At 35.8% G+C, this 6,183-nt stretch overlaps 2 protein-coding genes across 2 annotated transcripts in view; both read right to left on the bottom strand.

Moving 5' to 3' along the window:
- The window catches only part of LOC109534640, a 19,342-nt gene extending 17,904 nt beyond the window's left edge, over positions 1–1,438 (bottom strand). The window contains exon 1 of the mRNA XM_019900380.2: positions 1,275–1,438. The gene's annotated coding sequence lies outside the window, so the exon portion shown is untranslated. The remainder of the gene's footprint in view (positions 1–1,274) is intronic.
- The window catches only part of LOC109534663 (zinc transporter ZIP1), a gene marked incomplete at its 5' end in the record, with an annotated part of 63,946 nt that overhangs the window by 30,281 nt on the left and 27,482 nt on the right, over positions 1–6,183 (bottom strand).

The following is a 6,183-nucleotide window of genomic DNA, read 5'->3' as shown; positions in this document are numbered from 1 at the left end:
TAAGTATCTCAACGTCATTTTGAATTTCTTATTACTCATACTTTTGAATGGATATTTTGATTTTATTGCGGTTTCCTACAGTTTCCTACATTCAGTAATTGCATAAGTTACGACTTTACATATATGGATTTGAAGGCCTGTATTTATCCATTCTAAGGGCCGGTTGTACAATGGAAGCTTAAGTTTGAGTTCAATTGGACTCAATCTGCACGTGAAGTGTGAGGGCCAGTTACATCAAACTAGTCCAAGTTGGACTGGAGTCAAGACTTTCGAGATTCGTGTGTATTTCGGTTATACAAATTATACGACACATTTAGCTTTTGCTCCGAGTTCAGGTTGAATTCAGTTGAACAAAGCTTAAGCATCCATTCTATCTATAACCGGGCCTAGGTAATGCCATCATTTGCTTCTATAAATAATGGGTAAATAAAAATTTGATAAAAATCTTAAATTTCAGTAATTATATTGTGTGTCTGCGCCATTCAATTAATCAATTTAAATTAACTTATATAAAATTATACTTAAAAAATAATGCCAATTTATTGATATATGTTAAATATGCTTTGAATCGTTATACATTATTTGTTGCATTTGAAATTTTTTATCCGATTTATGCATAACGATTTAACGGGCCTGAGACATGTTCAACACTTGCATGTTCACCCCGTTTTATACACTCTGATAAATCAATTGGCACGTTAATATTTGGGGTTGTAAACCGTCAAAAGGAGACAGACATTTGCCGGAAATGACATCGGTCATCGGCGGAAGTGCATGGAACGAGGGTGCCACCCTAAAGTTACCCTTAAAGGTCATAGAGGGGCGACGAGACATTCGTCAGGTGAATTAGACATAATACAAACAGATCCTTATTTGCATTTTAAAGAATTATCTGAAGAAAGAAAATCCATTAATTAATTGATTTGGCACTCACTGTATGCAGAGTGTTTCAATTTGTATTATTCTTTTTTCTGTTTTTATAAATGTGAAAATAACAATACAAAATAAACAGGGCAAGTTTCGAATAAAACATATTTTAATGTGTTTTTGACGCCATTTTTCCATTTTAACTTTATTAGTTATTATAGCAAGTGAAAGTAAATTGTTTTATTGTAATTTTGATTAGCGGTTTTCAATATTTCAAGAAATTGATGAAGATTTAATGATATTGATCAAATATATCTGATATTGAAACCATTTTCACATAATTTTGTAATTATTCTCAAAAATGCCATATGCATTAAAAGATCATGTTATATTAAGCTGTTACATACCTCCAAATAGAACAGCTGATTCAACAGGATTTTTATTCACTAACAAAACGGAAACCAAGCGGCACTTAAGAATGGTCGGAAACTTTGGAAAACGGTAAACCGCTAATATGATTGCGTCTGGATTGCGTCGGAGCACGCTATATTGTTAATCTCGACGTCTGGCGTCGCGGCGCTGTTTTGATAAACCACGTGGTGTAGTTCTCCCCAAATGGTATAATAATATGAGGGGCGGAGCTAGAATTGGGCGGGGATAGCTACAGGTGACAAGCACACGACTACAAATAGATTTTTGGGGGCATTTCGGATTTTATTTCTCTCAGCTACGGTTGACTTAAAAGGGCGGTTAGATCTAAAGCTTATTTTTCCGGAAATATATCATTCTTTTATCACTTCTGCTATATTTAAAAAAATACAAGTTTATTTCATTATTTAATTTAGAAAGTCTTTAGATTACACTAGCAAGATATCTAGCAGATAGCAGCTCTATCTATAGCAGGCTAGCAGGCGCGTCTTAGCAAGTTTTCCTAAAAAAACAGTTCGAGTGCGATCTTCGTAGGTTTAAGTCCAGTTATTAGGTATACCATGTATCCTTGGATTAAGTACAGCATTCTCAAAGATTCTCTATTCAGTTTTCCCTAGTAGATTTTTCTTCATACAAGGTGGAGCCAGCAGTTTAAACTTTGTTTCTGAATGCTACAAGAACTGGAAACGGGCTGCAGAAGCAAGAGCTGGGTTTGGAAACATGATTTAGTACATTTAATCCATTTTTTTAAACCTCAGCCTTTGTGTTCAATATAACAACGTTTAAAAAACTGTTCACACTTGTGAAATATATTTTTATTTCATAACATTTATTTCGTTATTCTACGAAAGTAGATAAAATCTCGTCTAATACCTATTTGTACTGTATATTCATATTGGGACACCAAGCTATTTTCAAACTATGTTAGCTCCTGGTTTGACAAAAACATGTCAGTTATAAGTGCTTACTGAAAATTAGCCTTTGCAACGCTTGTATGTTAAATAAAAATAACTAAAAATTATTTCACATTATATTCGGACAAAGAAGAAAACAAACTATTTTGTAAAAGAGATATATTATATCCAACTCTTACCATTAAAAGTATTAATATCTCCTGCCCATCTTGAACATTTTTTCGCCGGTTTTCGCCCAAGCGGAAAATAAAGCTGGTGCCGCCACTGCATAAGATGGAAAACTCTAACCCTTCATATCATATTAAAGTGAATACCTTGGATTTTCTAAAATGCCTTAACTTGTAGTTTATATAAATGGACAATGGAATGCGAGTATCATTCACCCCCCAATAGTGCTGGCAGTCCAATATGTGGTAAAGGTTTAGTTTTTATGAACAAATAGTCAATTATAGGTAATAATTTGAACAATTTGGGCTTGTAGGCGAAAATTATAACAAATAAAGCCTATCGTGACATCTTGAATGAAATGAAATGAAATCAATGTATTTCCAATTGCTTTGAATAGTGAATTTATATTCACGCTGCAGAAAAATCTCCAAGATTTTACCTTCGATGGAACGCTCTTCGCACATTTTCCCAAAGCATTAAATAGACAGATCGGAGCTTGTGCATGGGGGCTGATGGGGGCGCATCAAGCTCACAATTGACAAATCCTTATTGTACAGAGGAGGGGAGAATGGTTAAAAGTGTAAAAATTCATCCCTCTCCGCATCCAAATGCTGGTTATTGAAATCTGAGCAGCTTTCAGTAGCGGGCGTTCAGCTGCTAAAAGTTATAAATACATGTTAAAGAAATCACGTTTCGGTTTAATTTTGAATGTCTATTTAAGATAGTTAACTTCCAGGGAGACACAGTGAAATTAAACGTAAGCCAGTAAAGGGCTTATAAGGCGCTTCTTGACATATTGCGTAGCAGCTCAGTAAAAATAACTGTGCGAGGTTCGGTGTTGGAATCGCTTGATTTAAGACTTTCAAGCAATTTCTCGCCGTCCCTGATTTCTGGGTTATCATTGTTCAGGAAATAATGGCCCTGTCTCAATAGCCGGGCTGTTGAACATAATCCGCAGGAGCAGTTCCTTTGATTTTTTCCAGCTCATTCTTGACAAGTCGTTCTTCCTCATTTCCTCTAATTACCCACTTACAGAAATAACTGTCTGCTCTCAAGGACGGAGTATATAAAGTATTTTTTATGACATTGTTTTATCCTTTCAGATATTTTGATAATTATTTCAATGAATGAGTTTTAAATTTGCGCCGCTTTAGGTGGGTATTCTTATACCTGACATGAAGAGATATAGATGTTTGCTGCTAAGGATCAAAACATATGTAAAAGGAGATGTTTCTACAAATCAGCCGACGCTTCCAAAATAATGTATTTATCAAAATCAACGTTCCTGAAGTCTTATGACTATAAAAGTGCGAAGGAGTCAAGTACCAAAACAAGGTTACAAATTGAAGGTTACATATTTATAAATTAAAACTACGGATTTACACAGAAATCCAACACTCCCACTTAATTAAAAATCTGTCGAATATTCAAACGTTGGCGCTCAATTTGCATTTCATTCGCCTAATACTGAATAGACCGTTATTTTAAAACGATTTTCCAGGTAACGCAGTACCTCATCAATCGCGCATTGGCCGTCATCTGCTAAATAAACTTTAAAGTCTTTGACTGTACCAGAAAAATATTTTTTTCACTGTACCGGGACTTTCTATAGTCTCGAAACTGAAAATTGTCAAGAAACCGACATACTTCTCATCCCAGCAGCTTCGGGACTGCTTTAAGCCACACAGACTTCTCTACAGCTAACAGGCCTTCTCGTTGGCTCATCCCTCTGGTACCTTGAGGTAATAATATTCTTGGAGATCTCCGTATAAAAATGCAGTTTTTACTTTGAATTTTGCAATCTCTTCTAAATTTTCTAATTTAGCAATATCTTCCTTTGCTGCAATCGTCAGGAGGACTCTAATGGACTCGTACCCAATAACCGCAGGAAAGGTCTCGAAATAATCGATGCCCTCCCCTTGAGAGAAAGTTCTCATTTTTCTTCCATCCCGAAGTAAAACAAAACTCTATAAACTTCATCTTTCTTTTCCAGGTTTTTTAGGCTACTTTCATTGAAATCTACATCGCTGCTAACGCAAATTTGACTTGTAGTTGTGTTTCAAAGTCTTTATATCGACGATTCGCCCTCATTGCGTACGGCAAGAACATTTTTGCTTTTTTGATCAATTTTTGTTTCGTTTTGCGTTCATCTGACTACGGTCCCGATCAAGTGCTGGATTTCTGATTTTCGAGCGAACCATTTTTCAAAAGGCGTCTTTATTTGACTTTGCATCGCTACACGATTCAACAGGAAGCTGCGCGTGGCTACCTTTTCCTTTTGTGTGCTTCCGAAATTATTCAGATATACTCACGGCAATTGTCTGATCTTAACACTTTATTCGATTTCCAGTTTGTTTGAATGCAGAACTTTCAAACCCTAAAAAACTTTTAAACTCTTGCAATCTGTGTCTCAGAAAATACACTTTGCTAAAGCTTGTACAGTCACTAAAAAGTGTCTTGAGCCTCTCGGAGGCTCAGAATTCACGGGGCCACACACATCAGAACGAATTTTCTCGCTCGGTTTAAAATTGCTGTTGTGTTCTGTCCATGCTTGCGGCTTTGCTTATACATTACGCACATTTCGCAAAAAATCGCTTTTATTCTCAAGTTGGAAGTGGTTTTAAGAATTAATTAGAGAGCAAAATCGGAATCAATGCAGTGATTCGTCTTCGATGTTAGCCATGTTTTTTCTCCCGAAAATCTATCCGAATTATTTGCATACCAATTATCTGAAACTGAACTAAAATTCCATCACAGCGCGTTGAAATCTACAAATTTACATTGATCTCGTAAAAGTAGCAAGCACATTCAAACAGCGGACTATTTGAAAAGTCCAGTTTAATTAAACCGCCACGCCACACTGAAACCGATCCGGCCAGGGACAAAAACAATAATATTGAAGCTCAAAGAGCCGGAAAAAGCGCTTTTGATTCCATCCATATTTTTAATGGAAACCCGACCACAAAGCTTCGTTCGATGGGCCGTTATTTGCTCTCATGCATATTCAGATTTCCCCTGGATTCATCAGCGTGTGCAGAATTATCTAAGTTGGGGCAAAAAACTTTCGGTTGAATCTGATAAAATTCTATAGCGGTTTGGCCTATTCCGTTTTGCGCTTTAAAATACATCAAACTTACCAGGAGGTACTCTTTGCAACTTTTGCCCCCTGTTTTCCTTTTGCCCTCTTATTGCACAACATGAATTAAATTTCTTTAAATTGATTGAAAACTGATTATTTATTAGCGTACGTATTGAAGAATAAACCAATTTATTTAATAAACATAATTGAAAATAAATTTAATACGAGACAAATTTATGCTCGCAATTATTGCGGCAAACTTACCGAAATATTTCCAACCGATTTCTATTCACTATTTAGTGTGTTCTATGCAACTGTTTATAATCGATGTAGCCAAAATAATGCTGTTCAGGCTAAAAACGCTCATTCATTTTTCCAACTGACTGAAGCTTGATTTCAGTGAAAATTTATTGGCAGTTTCCGGTAATCCGAAGCGGGGTATGGATCCCTTTCTAATTATATTATTCTATGAATTCGCAATGCGAGGATGAGCTTTTGGATAAAAGTTGTTTCATCTTCCGGGTAATTTAGTACGATTCTCACTAATTTTCATTGTCGCAGGTGCTAATGTATATATACAGGGTTGCTCATTAGTGCGTCAAAGTGCGATATCTCAGTAAATATGAAGTTAACAAGAAAATTCGTCCAACGAAAGTTTTTCACGTTTAAAAGGTCCACATTCTAAAATTACTTTCCAATATACAGGGTGCATCATAAACGTGTGGT

The sequence above is a fragment of the Dendroctonus ponderosae genome, unplaced genomic scaffold (genome assembly GCF_020466585.1).
Source record: "Dendroctonus ponderosae isolate FM_Combo_2020 unplaced genomic scaffold, Dpon_F_20191213v2 Dpon_F_20191213_7, whole genome shotgun sequence".
In the NCBI taxonomy this organism is placed as follows: Eukaryota; Metazoa; Arthropoda; class Insecta; order Coleoptera; family Curculionidae; genus Dendroctonus; species Dendroctonus ponderosae.
The sequence above is the reverse complement of the archived record's forward strand: the minus strand, read 5'-3'. Positions and strand labels throughout refer to the sequence as shown.